We start from the raw sequence: 16,412 nt of genomic DNA, 5'->3' as shown, positions 1-16,412 counted from the left end.
TTTTCTTTTTTTAAATTTGTTAATTTTTTATTATACTTTAAGTGCTAGGGTACATGTGCACAACATGCAGGTTTGATACATAGGTATACATGTGCCACATTGGTTTGCTGCACCCATCAACTTGTCATTTACATTAGGTATTTCTCCTAATGCTATCTGTCTCCCAGCCCCTCACCCCCGACAGGCCCCGGTGTGTGATATTCCCTGCCCTGTGTCCATGTGTTCTCGTTCTTCAATTCCCACCTATGAGTGAGAACATGTAGTGTTTGGTTTTCTGTCCTTGTGATAGTTTGCTTAAAATGTTGGTTTCCACCTTCATCCATGTCCCTGCAAAAAAACATGAACTCATCCTTTTTTATGGCTGCATAGTGTTCCATGGTGTATATGTGCCACATTTTCTTAATCCAGTCTATCATTGACAGACATTTGGGTTGGTTCCAAGTCTTTGCTATTGTGAATAGTGCCTTAATAAACATACATGTGCATGTGTCTTTATAGTAGCATGATTTATAATTGTTTGGGTGTATACACAGTAATGGGATTGCCAGGTCAAATGATATTTCTAGTTCTAGATCCTTGAGGAGTTGCCACACTGTCTTCCACAATGGTTGAACTAATTTACACTCCCACCAACAGTGTAAAAGCGTTCCTATTTCTCCACATCCTCTCCAGCATCTGTTGTTTCCTGACTTTTTAATGATTGCCATTCTAACTGACATGAGTGGTATCTCATTGTGGTTTGGATTTGCATTTCTCTGATGACCAGTGATGATGAGCATTTTTTCATATGTCTGTTGGCTGCATAAATGTCTTCTTTTGAGATGTATCTGTTCATATCCTTTGTCTACTTTTACATGGGGTGATTTGTTGTTTTCTTGTAAATTTGTTTAAGTTCTTTGTCAACTCTGGATATTAGTCCTTTGTCAGATGGGTAGATTGCAAAGATTTTCTTCCATTCTGTAATTTGCCTGTTCACTCTGATGATAGTTTCTTTTGCTGTGCAGAAGCTCTTTAGTTCAATTAGATCTCATTTGTCAATTTTGGCTTTTGCTGCATTGCTTTTAGTGTTTTAGTCATGAAGTCTTTGCCCATGCCTATGTCCTGAATGGTATTGCCTAGGTTTTCTTCTAGGGTTTTTATGGTGTTAGGTCTTACATTTAAGTATTTAATCCATCTTCAGTTATTTTTCGTATACGGTGTAAGGAAAGGATCCAGTTTCAGCTTTCTACATATGGCTAGCCAGTTTTCCCAGCACCATTTATTAAATAGGGAATCCTTTCCCCATTGCTTGTTTTTGTCAGGTTTGTCAAAGATCAGATGGTTGTAGATGTGTGGTGTTATTTCTGAGGTCTCTGTTCTGTTCCATTGGTCTGCATGTCTGTTTTGGTACAAGTACCATGCTGTTTTGGTTACTGTAGCCTTGTAGTATAGTTTGAAGTCAGATAGCGTGATGCCTCCAGCTTTGTTCTTTTTGCTTAGGATTGTCTTGGCTATGTGGGCTCTTTTTGGGTTCCATATGAACTTTAAAGTATTTTTTTCCCAATTCTTTGAAGAAAGTCAGTGGTAGTTCGATGGGGATAGTATTGAATCTATAAATTACCGTGGGCAGTATAGCCATTTTCATGATATTGATTTTTCCTATCCATGAGCATGGAACATTCTTCCATTTGTTTGTGTCCTCTTTTATTTTGTTGAGCAGTGGTTTGTAGTTTTCCTTGAAGAGGCCCTTCACATCCCTTGTAAGTTGAATTCCTAGGTATTTTATTCTCTTTGAAGCAATTGTGAATGGGAGTTCACTCATGATTTGGCTCTCTGTTTGTCTGTTATTGATGTATAGGAATGCTTGTGATTTTTGCACATTGATTTTGTATCCTGAGACTTTGCTGAAGTTGCTTATCAGCTTAAGGAGATTTTGGGCTGAGAGGATGGGGTTTTCTAAATATACAATTACATCATCTGCAAACAGAAACAATTTGAGTTCCTCTTTTCTTAATTGAATACCCTTTATTTCTTTCTCTTGCCTGATTGCCCTAGCCAGAACTTCCAAAACTGTGTTGAATAGGAGTGGTGAGGGAGGGCATCTTTGTCTTGTGCCAGTTTTCAAAGGGAATGCTTCCAGTTTTGGCCCATTCAGTACGATATTGGCTGCAGGTTTGTCAGAAATAGCTCTTATTATTTTGAGATATGTTCCATCAATACCTAGTTTATTGAGAGTTTTTAGCATGAAGGGCTGTTGAATTTTGTCACAGGCCTTTTCTGCATCTATTGAGATAATCATGTGGTTTTTGTTGTTGGTTCTGTTTATGTGATGGATTACGAATATTGATTTGTGTATGTTGAACCAGCCTTGCATCCCAGGGATGAAGCCTACTTGATCATGGTGGGTAAGCTTTTTAATGTGCTGCTGCATTCGGTTTGCCAGTATTTTACTGAGGATTTTCACATTGATGTTCATCAGGGATATTGGCCTAAAATTCTATTTTTTTGTTGTGTCTCTACCAGGCTTTGGTATCAGGATGATGCTAGCCTCATAAAATGAGTTAGGGAGGGTTCCCTCTTTTTCTTTTGATTGAAATAGTTTCAGAAGGAATGGTACCAGCTCCTCTGTACCTCTGGTAGAATTCGGCTGTGAATCCATCTGGTCCTGGACTTTTTTTGGTTGCTAGCCTATTAATTATTGCCTCAATTTCAGAACCTGTTATTGGTCTATTCAGAGATTCAACTTCTTTCTGGTTTAGTCTTGGGAAGATGTATGTGTCTAGGAATTTATCCATTTCTTCTAGATTTTCTAGTTTATTTGCGTAGAAGTGTTTATAATATTCTCTGATGGTAGTTTGTATTTCTGTGGGATCGGTGGTGATATCCCCTTTATCATTTTTTATTGCATCTATTTGATTCTTCTCTCTTTTCTTTTTTATTAGTTTTCCTAGTAGTCTATCTTTTTTGTTGATCTTTTCAAAAAAAACAGCTCTTGGATTCATTGATTTTTTTGAAAGTTTTTTTGTGTCTCTATCTTCTTCAGTTCTGCTCTGATCTTAGTTATTTCTTGTCTTCTGCTAGCTTTTGAATTTGTTTGCTCTTGCTTCTCTAGTTCTTTTAATTGTGATGTTAGGGTGTCGATTTAAGATATTTCCTGCTTTCTCTTGTGGGCATTTAGTGCTGTAAATTTCCCTCTACACACTGCTTTAAATGTGTCCCAGAGATTCTGGTACATTGTGTCTTTGTTTTCATTGGTTTCAAAGAAGATTTTTATTTCTGCCTTCATTTCGTTATTTACCCAGTAGTCATTCAGGAGCAGGTTGTTTAGTTTCCATGTAGTTGTGCAGTTTTCAGTGAGTTTCTTAATCCTGAGTTCTAATTTGATTGCACTGTGGTCTGAGAGACAGTTTGTTGTGATTTCTGTTCTTTTACATTTGCTGAGGAGTGTTTTACTTCCAATTATGTGGTCAATTTTAGAATAAGTGTGATGTGGTGCTGAGAAGAATGTATATTCTGCTGATTTGGAGTGTAGAGTTCTGTAGATGTCTATTAGGTCTGCTTGGTGCAGAGCTGAGTTCAAGTCCTGGATATCCTTGTTAATCTTCTGTCTCACTGATCTGTCTAATATTGACAGTGGGGTATTAAAATCTCCCATTATTATTGTGTGGGAATCTAAGTCTGTTTTGTAGGTCTCTAAGGACTTGCTTTATGAATCTGGGTGCTCCTGTATTAGGTGCATATTTATTTAAGATAGTTAGCTCTTCTTGGCGAACTGATCCCTTACCATTATGTAGTGGCCTTCTTTGTCTTTTTTGATTTTTGTTGGTTTAAAGTCTGTTTTATCAGAGACTAGGATTGCATTCCCTGCTTTTTTTTTTTGCTTACCATTTGCTTGGTAGATCTTCCTCCATCCCTTTATTTTGAGCCTGTGTGTGTCTTTGCAGGTGAGATGGGTCTCCTGAATACAGCACACTGATGGGTCTTGATTCTTTATCCAATTTGCCAGTCTGTGTCTTTTAATTGGGGCATTTAGGCCATTTACATTTAAGGTTATTATTATGTTTGAATTTGATCCTGTCATTATGATGTTAGCTGATTATTTTGCCCATTAATTGATGCAGTTTCTTCATAGCGTCGATGGTCTTTACCATTTGGCATGTTTTTGCCGTGGCTGGTTTTGCAGTGGCTGGTTTTGCAGTGGTTGTTCCTTTCCACGTTTAGTGCTTCCTTCAGGAGCCTTGTAAGGCAGGCCTGGTGGTGACAAAATCTCTCAGCATTTGTTCGTCTCTAAAGGATTTTATTTCTCCTTCACTTATGAAGCTTAGTTTGGCTGAATATGAGTTTCTGGGTTGAAAATTCTTTTCTTTAAGAATGTCGAATATTGGCCCCCACTCTCTTCTGGCTTGCAGGTTTTCTGCTGAGAGATCCGCTGTTAGTCTGATGGTCTTCCCTTTGTGGGTAACTCAACCTTTCTCTCTGGCTGCCCTTAACATTTTTTCCTTCATTTCAACCTTGGTGAATCTGACAATTATGTGTCTTGGGGTTGCCTTTCTCGAGGAGTATCTTTGTGGTGTTCTTTGTATTTCCTGAATTTGAATGTTTTCCCGCCTTGCTAGGTTGGGGAAGTTCTCCTGAATAATATCCTCAAGAGTGTTTTCTAACTTGGTTCCATTCTCCCTGTCACTTTCAGGTGCACCAAACAAATGTAGATTTGGTCTTTGCATATAGTGCCATATTTCTTGGAGGCTTTGTTCATTTCTTTTCACTCTTTTTTCTCTAATCTTGTCTTCTCACTTTATTTCATTAGTTTGATCTTCAATCACTGATACCCTTTCTTCCACTTGATTGAATCAGCTGTTGAATCTTATGCATGTGTCACAAAGTTCTCGTGCTGTGGTTTTGAGCTCCATCAGGTCATTTAATGTCTTCTCTACACTGTTTATTCTAGTTAGCAATTCGTCTAACCTTTTTTCAAGGCTTTTAGCTTCCTTGCAATGGGTTAGAACATGCTCCTTTAGCACGGAGAAGTTTGTTATTACCGAAGGTCTGAAGCCTGCTTCTGTCAACTCCTCAAAGTCATTCTCCGTCCAGTTTTGTTCCCTTGCTGGTGAGGAGCTGCGATCCTTTGGAGGAGAAGAGGCACTCATTTTTTGGAATTTTCAGCTTTTCTGCTCTGGTTTCTCCCCCTTTGTGATTTTATCTACCTTTGGTCTTTGATGTTGGTGACTGTGACCTATGGATGGGGTTTTGGTGTGGACGTCCTTTTTTTTGATGTTGATGCTATTCCTTTCTGTTTGTTAGTTTTCCTTCTAACAGTCAGAACCCTCAGCTGCAGGTCTGTTGGAGTTTGCTGGATGTCCACTCCAGACCCTGTTTGGCTGGGTATCAATAGTGGAGGCTGCAGAGCAGCAAGTATTGCCGCCTGATCCTTCTTCTGGAAGCTTTGTCCCAGAGGGGCACCCACCTGTTTAAGGTGTCTGTCAGCCCCTACTGGGAGGTGTTTTCCAGTCAGGCTACATGGGGGTCAGGGACCTGCTAGAAGAGGCAGTCTGTCTGCTCTCGGATCTGGAATGCCGTGCTGAGAGAACCACTGCTCTCTTCAGAGCTGTCAGACAGGGACATTTAAGTCTGCAGAAGCTGTCTGCTGCCTTTTGTTCTACTATGTCCTTCCCTCATAGGTGGAAGCTATAGAGGCAGTAGGCCTTGCTAAGCTGCAGTGGGTTCCACCTAGTTCATGCTTCCCAGCCTCTTTCTTTACACTGTGAGCTACTCAAGCCTCAGCAATGGCAAATGCCCCTCCCCCCCATCAAGCTACAGCATTGCCAGTCTGTCTCAGACTGCTGCAGTAGCAGTGAGCAAGGCTCCCTGGGCATGGGACCCACTGAGCCAGGCACAGGAGGTTATCTCCTGGTCTGCTGGTTGCTAAGACTGGGGAAAAAGCACAGTATTTGGTCAGGAGTGTACCTTTTCTCCAGGCAAGCCTGTCACAGCTTCCCTTGGCAGGAAAGGGAAATCCCCCAACCCCTTGTGCTTCCTGGGTGAGGCAATGCGCCACTCTGCTTCAGCTCGCCCTCTGTGGGCTGCACCCACTGTCCAACCAGTCCCAATGAGATGAACCAGGTACCTCAGTTGGAAATGCAGAAATCACCCATCTTCTGCATCAATCTCTCTGAGAGCTGCAGATTGGAGCTGTTCCTATTCGGCCATCTTGGAAGTGACCACTGGGTGTTGCATTTTTCACCTTACCCCACTGCCTGGGGCCACTCCCCCCTGACGCTGGTGATGATCATCTGTTCCTTGGGCTTTTAAAGATGGTGGTAACCTGTTCATCTGGGCCAGAATGTGGTTCCCTTTTCTCTTCAGAATGAACACTGAAACTAACTCCATTGTGGTAATCAAATTCAACTGAGTAATGATCTGTTAATTTCCTGTGTAAGAAAAAAGCCATCTTGATGTTGGGTGTGACTTTCATCATGGCTGTGATACACAAAGGTCCAGAGGGAGACAGCTTCCATCTCCACACTCTGGACCCATAGCAACCTCCTCACCTGCTTCAGTTCAACTCTGTCCCTGATGCCCCTGACAGTGTTTCTTTTGACTGTGTTTTCATTCATTGGTTAATGACTATGTCATCACTGAAGTCCCCAAACTTGATTGGCCTCCTCTCTTCAGGGAAATTGAGAAGAATGAGAGAACCAGTGATTAAAGAGGAGATGGAGAGAAGAAAGAGGCTAAGGATATGGAAGAATAAAGGAAGAAAGGATATGATTTAGAGAAGAGAAGGAGAAAGAACAGAGAGACAGTTAAATCTGGGGATGTGGGATAGTAGACTTCTAATTTTGGGCTGAGTAGAAGGTATATTTTGGAGGAAGTTCACACTTGCTTTTTGTACTTGCCCAGGAACCCATGGTGTGTCTCATTGTGTGATTTGAAAGGGTGAAATGCAGGGTTATGTATGATCAGAATGGCCAACACATATATAGCCAGGTGTGTTCTAGAGACCTTCAAATAAATTGACACTGAAGCGGGTGGAGGCCTGATGCATTTTTGTTTCTCTCTGCCCTGTTCAGGCCCATTAGGAAAGGCATGCAAACCCTTTCAGATGCCCCTCAGGGATTCTCCTTGGTTCTAGAGATTCCCCTGTACCAGATTGGGCAAGAAAGAGGTAACCCCAAAAAGCTGTGGCTCTCCCAAGTATCAGCATCCCATGCTCCAGTGCTCTGCTGTACCACTGATGAGACCAGTTCAGGCTGCATGATTCCATGGAAAGATAAGGACTTTCAAGACCAACTTCCTGGTAGCAGGCCTAGCCACTAATCATTAGTGTGATGGTGAACAAGTTTCCTTAACGGTAAAATGGGAATAGTCACCCCCACGTGATAGGTTTCTGATAAGTATTGAGTGAGGTAATATATGTCACGTGTAGGTCATGTTGTAGATGCCTGAAACATAGTAGAGCTTATTCAGTCTTCATCGCCCTTCCAGATCCTCCCACTACTCTGCCAACTCCCCTTCCCCAGCTCCATGCTACTCTCCTAGGTAAAAGACGGTGATACCTGGAAATGAAAAGAAAAGGAGGGAACTAGGTATTAACAGAAACTACAACTCCCTCCAGGTTAAGCATTAAAACATTTATTGCTCTTTACATTGGACTGCGTGAAGAAATAGGAGATTTAAAAGAAAAGAAATCCTTTCTCATTTAAGAGTAGAAATGGAGCTCTAGTAGTTAAAAATGACCTCAAGTTAGAAGAGACCACAACTGTTCGGAATCAGACACTGAGATTTGGAAAAAGCAAATCACATTGTCTTTCCTCTGGTATATGATTAGGACAGAAAGCTTCTGGTTGGGCCAGGGACTGGGCAGGTTTTGACGACATGAGGAAGACAATAAGTTGGCTATTACGTGAAGGGAGGCAGCAGGACCTGGACTTTTGCCCTTGTCACCTGTATGAAGCCAGGAGGATGGAGCTTGACGACATCTCCTAACAATACCCACATGCACATCTCTGTCATCCTTAAATCACTGAGTCTTGGATTTCAGGGTCTCCTTGTGCCAGTCCACAAGGGAACCAACCCACTCCATGGTTTTCTGCTTGGCTTCCTCCCAGCTGTAAAGTGACTTATATGCCAGATCTTGCTGAGCCTTCTTGTAAGAGAAGGTGAACACGCTATTTGATAATGTCACTCTGTGGTGGTTGAAGGGCGGTCAACAGGTGTAAATTGGCCTCGGCAGGAAGCTCACTATTTCCAGCAGGAAGCCAATCCAGTACGTCAGGGATAAAGGAAGGCTCCAACTGGAATCAAGGCAGAGGCCGAACTCTTTGCTCAGGGTGTAACTAAGGTTATCATAGCTTTGGTGAGGCATGTCATCTGAGATATAGTAGAACTGTCCTCGGACACTTGGGGCCTTCTTGGGCTCCCGCAGGACCCTCAAGGCCAGAATGTGGGCCCAGGCCATGTTGCCAACATAGACTGGGTTGACTCTGGAGAACTTGCTGAAACTTGACAGGATTCCATGGTTGTTTAGGGCCTCATTTATACCGGCAGAAAGGACTGGGCTTCCTTCCCCATAAATAAACATTGGTCTTACGGCACAAGTGTGCATTGTGCCACCATTTTTCAGAGTCAGCCCATTAGCCGCCAGCACAGCCTTCTCAGCAAGCTTTTTGCTGTGTGGGTATGGAGCGTACCATGTGTTTTCCAGAGGCTCTTCTTCATGACCGTTCTGAATGATTTCCTTGTAGGAATTGGGCCTGGCTACCTCTAGGGTACTGGTGTAGATGAAGATTGGCACAGTAGCTTGGACACAGGCCTCCAACAGAAGCTGGGTACCTACCTACGAAAAGCATTCTGTCAGTGTCAGGAAATATAACTAAGGGGCCCCAACAATGTGCATAGATATTTATTCCCAAGTGCAGTGGTTATAACAGACTCGGGGTATATTCTTATGTGACTGTGACTGAGACTGGGCCATGCTACAGCCATAGGAAAAACACCTAAATGAAAAGAAACTGACATGTGGGTTCTGGAGAGCAAGAATTTCTAGACTTTTGGGTGTATGGATGTGTGTGTCTGTGTGTGTGTGTGTATATACTGTAATTTTGGCAAAGGACTTAGAGTTATCACTTTATATTCTGTCAAGTAATGATGTTGAAAAATTACAACATGACATCAATACCATTAATGGCAGATTATTGAAAAACTAAAAAATCAGGAAGATATACTCTGAGAATATGGACAGTCCCAGTCCTTAGGCAGAAAAGGGCACTGGAAGAATTTATGTCACACACACACCCATACACAGTTGTATATAAGCAATATACACTCTGAAATGTACTCTTAAATATACATATAATTGCTGGTATTTTTCTCATTTTGAGTGCACTAATAAAACTTTGTCACAAGGACCATTCCTGGAGTCATTGAGCGAACAGTGGCTTGTGGGGAGATGCTGGAAACACACACTCTTTTCCTGATTGTGCATTCCCTGGGAAAGCTGCTTCCAATTCTGGCTGTGACTCTGTTTACCTGGTTATGTAAAATCAGGGTGATAAACCTTCCTTTAAACCCTGCCCTGGCATTTCCTGTGGAGCCTGGTGGAGGACTGGGGAGAGGAGTGTGCCCTCTGCCGTTAACACCTGTACTAGGAGGACCTTGCCGCCTCCCCTGAGCTGTGTGGAAGCGAAGCTCATGGAGGTGTTTGGAGTGCCTTCCCTTGAAGAAGGAAGGAATTTCCTAGGCAAAGGATTATTATTTTTTCTTATTTTTTTATTCTTGGCCCTGTTTAAAGTCTCTGTGGAATTTGAGTTTCTGGAGAGACAGCCTCATGTTTTCAACAGTTAATCTGGTGGCAGAGAAAATGCAAAAGTAGTTTACCTTCAAGGGGGAAATGACCAACATTGTGAAATATTTTCTAAGCCTTGGAGTGATAATGGTTAGGAAACAGATGCCTCTAACACTTCCCCTGTCATTTCACATTTCTTGTTGTTGGGAGCTGCGGAGAGTTAATAATTCAAATGAAAAACTGGTTACTCTTAACACCCTCCTTGCACTGTAGGGGTACTGAAAGAAATGAGCGAGTAGAAACTGGAAAGGTTTTTTCTTTCTGTTTCTTTCTTTTCTTTCTTTCTTTCTTCTCTTTTTTTTTTGGTACTGGAGACTCAAAAGCAATTAGTTGCAGGAGAAAAGGCATCAGAGTAGACTGAATGTGGAGGGCCAGGCCTGTGGTTGGGTGCTGTGGTGCTGAAGAGACTGGACTCTGGGAATCAGAGGGTGAGACTGCATGGCAAGGTTCCTTAAGGGAATGTGTCTGAATTTAAAGTAGTTTGGGAAGCTGCAATTCGGAGAGACCACCAAGCTTTTAAGGGATGAGGATTGAATGAAGGTGCACTTTGGGCACCTAGTTTGAAATGGTTCTGTAATAGCAGGCCCTTTGGTGAGCTGAAGAGATCATATTCTGCATACTGGGAAACTGTTTTTGTTAAGAAAATATTGTGAGAAAGCATGTGCTGGATAATTCTGTCCTGACAGACCTCTGAGAACCAGCTTTGCTAGTTCTCTCAAGAGAACTTCTTTGAGGTGGGCAGGAGGGCTTTGAATGTTCTTGATATGGGAGTGCTGGGAAGGGAAGAGCGTGGTCCCTTTAAATGATATGGGAGCGGGGAAGGGAAGTGCTGGGTGAAGGAGGGTGTGGTTTCTGGCTAGGGCTGCACCCTCTGGGACCTAGATGAGGACAAGCATTTTCTGCCCAAATGTTGCATTTCCCAAGAACACCCTGGCCTGCCATGCCCCCATTCTCTGCCTATAAAACCCCCCCAATACCCTTGCAGGCACATGCACAAGCTGCTGGACATTGAGAGGAGCAGATTGGCAGAAGAAGACAGAAGGGGCTGGATGTCAGGAAGGGCACATCAGTGGAGGCACACATCAGCAGAGGAACACATCAGCAAAGGAATACATGGGCAGCTGGACTTTGGGAGGAACATACCCATGGGCAAAATGATGTGGAGTTTGTCTGGGGTGGTTGGAGAAGAGTTGGGTCATTGAGCAACCGACTCCAGGGGAAAACCTTCCCCTTCTGGCATCCCCCAGCTGCTGAGAGCTACCTCCACTCAAAATAACCTTGCACTCATTCTCCAAGCCCAGGTGTGATCCAATTCTTCCGGTAACCAAAGCAAGAACCCAGGATACAGAAAGCCCTCTGACCTTCCGACAAGTTAGAGGGTCTAATTTAGCTGGTTAAAACAAGCCGCCTATAGATGTCAAAACTAAAAGAGCAAGACTAAAAGAGCACCATGTAACACACACCCACTGGGGCTTCAGGAGCTGTAAACATTCACCCCAGACACTGCCATGGTGTCGGAGTCCCACAGCCTGCCTCTCTGTATGCTCCCATAGAGGTTTCAGCAGTGAGGCACTGAAGAAGCAAGCCACACCCCCATTGCATGCCTGGTGAGGGGGATGAGGGAATTTTTCCCATTTCATTATCATAAGCCTACACACAAGGTTTAAAATGATGACTATGGTGGCACCTGGAAGGTTTGATTCTGTCCCATAGAGGCAAAGAGTGGCTGAATATCAAGAGTCTGAAGTCGGAGTTTAGTTGACTTTTGACTGGAGCCACAATAGAGTGTCCACAGCCTTTGGAGTCACACAGGGGTGAGTTTAAAGTCTAATTCTCCTACTTACTTACTTACCTGGGGGGCCTTGGACTAGTTACTTGCCATCTGTAGCTCTGGTTTCCTCATGTAAAAAACTGAAGATAGCAGCTTTGAACTCCCCCAGTTGGTAGTGATCAGCAAAGACACTTGGCCAAAAGCACAGCAGATGTTCAGTGGAGGGACTTCTCTTCCTTTGTTGTTTGTCTTTCCGATCCTTAATTCCCCAACTTGCTTCATCTCCTCCCCAGGTTACTGTACCTTTCACATTGACATTCATGATGGACTCTCTGTGAGTGACACCGATGACATATATGATAGAAGCAGTGTGGATGATGACTGACATGTCCTAGCAGGCTCTCTTCAGGAATGGCTCATCCAGAATGTCTCCTTCCAGCACTGTCAGCTTGGTCTTGTTCTGGAGCTCTGTGTGAACACGGGACAGGTTATCGGAATGGTTTCTGAAACTGGCTTGGAAGTTTCCTGATAAAGATGTTGTTACATAGGTGTTCGAGGATGGCTAGGGTCAGGGTGTTGGAGTAGAGGGTGTGCATTCCATGGAAGGAACAAGTAAACAGAGACACAGAAGTCAGAATGTGTAGCAATTTATTGGGAAAGAGCAAACATCTGTTTCTACCCCATCTCATTTCAGAAATGTAATCTGAGCAATGAGCTGTCAGGTGTGCTTGGAATATAAGCATTTCTAGGGTCATGGAAAGCTCACCAAAATTTTTAAAAAGAGTAGAGTGATTGTGGAGAGTTGGGTATAAGAGGGAAAATTTGAATTTAATTCTGCTGGTGATGCGGGATCATGATTTTGGGTCTCCAGCACCATGTCAGAGAAACCCCTTATTTATATTTGGAATAAGTAGAGAAACAGGCAGAGCATGGTGGCTCACACCTGTAATTCCATCGTTTTGGGAGGCTGAGGTGGGCAGATTTCTTGCACCCAGGAGGTCAAGATCAGCCTGGACAACCTCATGAAACCCCATCTCTACTAAAAATACAAAAATTAGCCAGGCATATTGGTGCATGCCCATAGTCCTAGCTGCTTGGAAGGCTGAAGCAGGAGGATGAATGGGGCCCGGGAGGTGAAGGTGGCAGTGAGCAGAGATCATGCCTTTGCATGCCAGCCTTGGTGGCATAGCCAAACCCTGTTTCAAAAAAAAAAAAGAGAGAGAGAGAGAAACAGAAGCAGAATTGTGAAGTAGGAAGTCAACATTGGCTTGAGGATATAAAAAGGACTGGTATAGGGGATATGAGAAAGTAAGGTAATTAAGAGATTAATCAGAGTATCTGTGTCAAAGTTTCGATGAGGACTGGAAGCAGGGTCCAGCAGTGGAAGCAGAGGAGGGGAGAGATAAAACAGGTTTGAATTTCAGACCTTACCTTGAAGGTCCTGGTACCTATTGGATCTGGGCTGAGAGAAAAAGAAGACAAAATCACCCCTATGGTTTCCTGCTTGGGAAATTGGGAGGAGAGTCGAGCCATTACTGGGGAATTGTGGATGGGCATAAATGAGGAATGTCCATGAAAAACTCTTATCAGATATCAAAAGCAGATAGCAATGCTGAAAGTTAGTGACCAATGAACTGATATTCCAGCTGTCTAGCCAAGGGCAGTGGTTACAACTTTAATGTCTTCATGCTCCTCTGAAATCCACAAGACATTACACGAACAGTAAAGTTGTCACCTGGAATTAGCGCACGCAATGAAAACCGTGGTACCTGGAGCTTGGATAAATACTCTATGCTTGTTTGTGCTTTATAATCTGCATATGACTCACAGTTTGCTTGTTTCATTTTACAACAGTCTCATGAGACAGGTTTTCTGAGTCCCACTTTATTGTGAGGAAACTGAGGATCACAGAGGTTAAGGGACAGATCTAAGGTCACGTTTCTAGTGGAGACTCAAACTTGCCCACCCCACCTCTAAGTCTTGTACTCTGTACACCGGGTACAGGCCTAGCCGTTTAGAATAAACTTTTCTGAGAAAGAGTAAGAATAAACCAGGTCAACTGAAATTGGCAACAAAGGCCAAAGAACAGTGAGAGTAAAATTTAGAGTGAAAAATTCAAGACCGGAGCAATTCCTTCCAGGGGTTCAGACAGGACCATTTACTCTCCTAATGCCTTTGCCATGTTTTGTCTACTCCTAGCCCCTTCCTATTGCCAGGTACTTCCAAGGAGGCCCTGCAGTTTGGGGAGGCAGGGAAGAGGCTGCTGGGGAGGATGTGGGTAACAGCCTGAGAGTTGAATTTTCTCTGGTTGTATTTCCACCTCTGCAATTCCTGCTCCCTTCCTCTGCTTCCCCTTTGCTGCCAACTTCAGACAGACTGGCTCAAAGGAATTGCCATTTCAAAGCAGAAGAAGTCTAAAGCCAAGAGAAAAGGCTTTTCCTCAATGAGTTCACAGGGATCTAGAGAGACCAGGAAAAGGGACTTTGTGGTGGAGCCATAGTTCCCTCCTTCCTCAAGCTGCTAGACTAACTACTGCTTAAGAGCACAGATGCTGCACTAGACTGTCTGGGTTCAAATCCAGCTTTGCAATATTCTAACTCTGGGACCTTCAGTGAGTTAATTAACCTCTCTGTGTCTGTCTCCTAATCTGTAAGAAAGGAGGATAATAATATTAACCATCTCGTAGGGTTGCTATGAGTAACAAATGAGTCAGCACATGCAAAACATGTAGCACAGTGCCTGGCACAGAAAGAACACTGAAAGGATTCTTTGTTTTTATCTTCATACAGGCCACTGCCCATCCATTATATTCCCTGCCTTTTCACCATAAGGAACAATTCCTCTAGGCTGAGCATTGCTTTTTTCTGGTATTACGTGTTAGATTGTAAATACTGGTGACATATAAGGATTACAAACATTTAATCTTATTTTGTGTTAATATTTGTTTATGAAAGACACCATTAAAACAGAGGGTGGAGGAAATTGGAAGAGGTCAGAGAAAAGCAAAAGAGGAACAGTGTGTTGGGTGTGGTCCCTGAGTGCTATCAAGTAGAGGCTTCTCTGAGGGCCGGTCATGACTCTCTACACAGCCAGAGCCCACATGTAGACACACAGTCCCTCCAGTACCCTGGGTTGGGGAGGAGGACAGGGAATTGGGCACCCAGGGAGGCAAAGGGAGAGACTGAAGACCCACTTTGCCAAGCATCAGCTCCAGAGTCAAGTAAGGAAGCCTCTGGAGGAAGCTCTGGTCTGAGCTGTGCTACACATTAATTAGATGGTCTCGGCAAGTTGCTTTATGTTTCTGGACCTTGATGGTTCATTGTTCAGTTGGATGCAACCCCTTTTCTATCTTCCTCATGGGGTTATTTGCACAAGGATCTGCTACACCGAATTCTGCAATTTCTTGGCTATTGCGCAACAGAGACAAATGGTTAAAAAATAAAGCCATATATGAAAAATCGAAATGAGGCATATCTGGCCTCATACTGCCTCTTGCCATCTCTGCTCTGTGCTGTGTGCCTGTGCACGGGCTCTCTCTATCACTGATGCTCTCTCTCTCTCTTATCCTCTCTCTCTCTCTCACTCTTTCTCATGCATTCTCTGTCTTTCTCATTCTCTCTGATTTTCTCTCCCCCCTCATTTTCTCTCTCTGTTTCGCTTTCTGGCGCACACACACACTTACAGACTCTCCTATACATTCACTTCCTTTTATTTTGCCTTCACTAAAGATGCCAAGGATGCTAAAAAACAAAACAAAACAAAGCTCAGGGCAGTCTAGAAAGGCAGGGACCCACTGGTGAGGTCTCCAGGTAAATGGTGTCCTTTGTAAATGTTGCAAAGCAATTGCCAAGACAAAAAGCTTCAGAACATAAAAAAGTTGTAGACAAGAAAAATAACTGATGTGGGATTTTCTAGATGAGAAGTAAAGGGGTCTGGTGTCCAAAGTGGCTGCCTCTCAAGTTCTGGGTCAGGGCCAGAATCCAGTCTCTGGACACCCCGTCCAGTGTCTTTCACATGATGCCATTTATACTATTTAATATTCTTTTTATGATGATTGTGAATGTGGGATTGGCTTAGATTTGACTACAACTTTCTGTAACTTGCTAGAAAAGGTTCACCTTCCTGCACCCATGCAGGGTTTAAAATGGAGCCACACACCCATGAATCAAGTTTACTTACCAGAAAATTCCTCCCTCAGCTTTGGTCTGAAGGCCTTGTCCAAGGCCCTGATCTCCTTCAGCTCCTTCTCCTCTATCAACAGGTGGATGATCCTCTGACCCAGAAACCCTCCTGCTCCCATCACAAGGCAGCTCCAGCCTGTCATCGCCAATCCAATATTGCAGGAAACACTCGCCAGGAAACAGAAGATGCTGGGGAGCAGATCTGATTCTAGGTTGACCCTGGAGAGGGCTAAAAATGAGATCAAATGGTTATATACTCACACAAATGCTTTATTTTCCTCCGCCCCATTTTTTTTTGCAAAAATTCCATGTCTTCACCATTGCCAGGAGTAGCTAAAAGAAAATAAAGAAACTCTAACTGTTAGGTTATTAAAAAGCTGGACAGAAGAGTCAGAGTGCTGGTCACTTCATCCCCTAAGGTAGCCCTGGAGTTCTATGCTCTTTGGCTCCTGGCTTTCCCCTTATCACTTTGAACTCTTGCCACATACTCATTGCTCCTGTCTCTTCCAGTATCCCTTTTCTCAGAAGAAAAGTGACCTTTAATGTATATCTCTAATTCTTCCCAGGAACAGGAAGAGAAGTCCAATTGTAAGGCTGTACTGTGGTAAAGAGTCTTAGGTTTAGCCTTAACAGGACA

The 16,412-nt window shown here is 43.3% G+C and overlaps 1 pseudogene; it reads right to left on the bottom strand.

The window, feature by feature from the left end:
- Positions 1-7,999: 7,999 nt before the first annotated feature.
- LOC100984707 (3 beta-hydroxysteroid dehydrogenase/Delta 5-->4-isomerase type 1-like) lies at positions 8,000-15,918 on the bottom strand (annotated as a pseudogene).
- Between the last annotated feature and the right edge of the window lie 494 nt (positions 15,919-16,412).

Source organism: Pan paniscus, chromosome 1 (genome assembly GCF_029289425.2).
Source record: "Pan paniscus chromosome 1, NHGRI_mPanPan1-v2.0_pri, whole genome shotgun sequence".
NCBI lineage: Eukaryota > Metazoa > Chordata > Mammalia > Primates > Hominidae > Pan > Pan paniscus.
The sequence above is the reverse complement of the archived record's forward strand: the minus strand, read 5'-3'. Positions and strand labels throughout refer to the sequence as shown.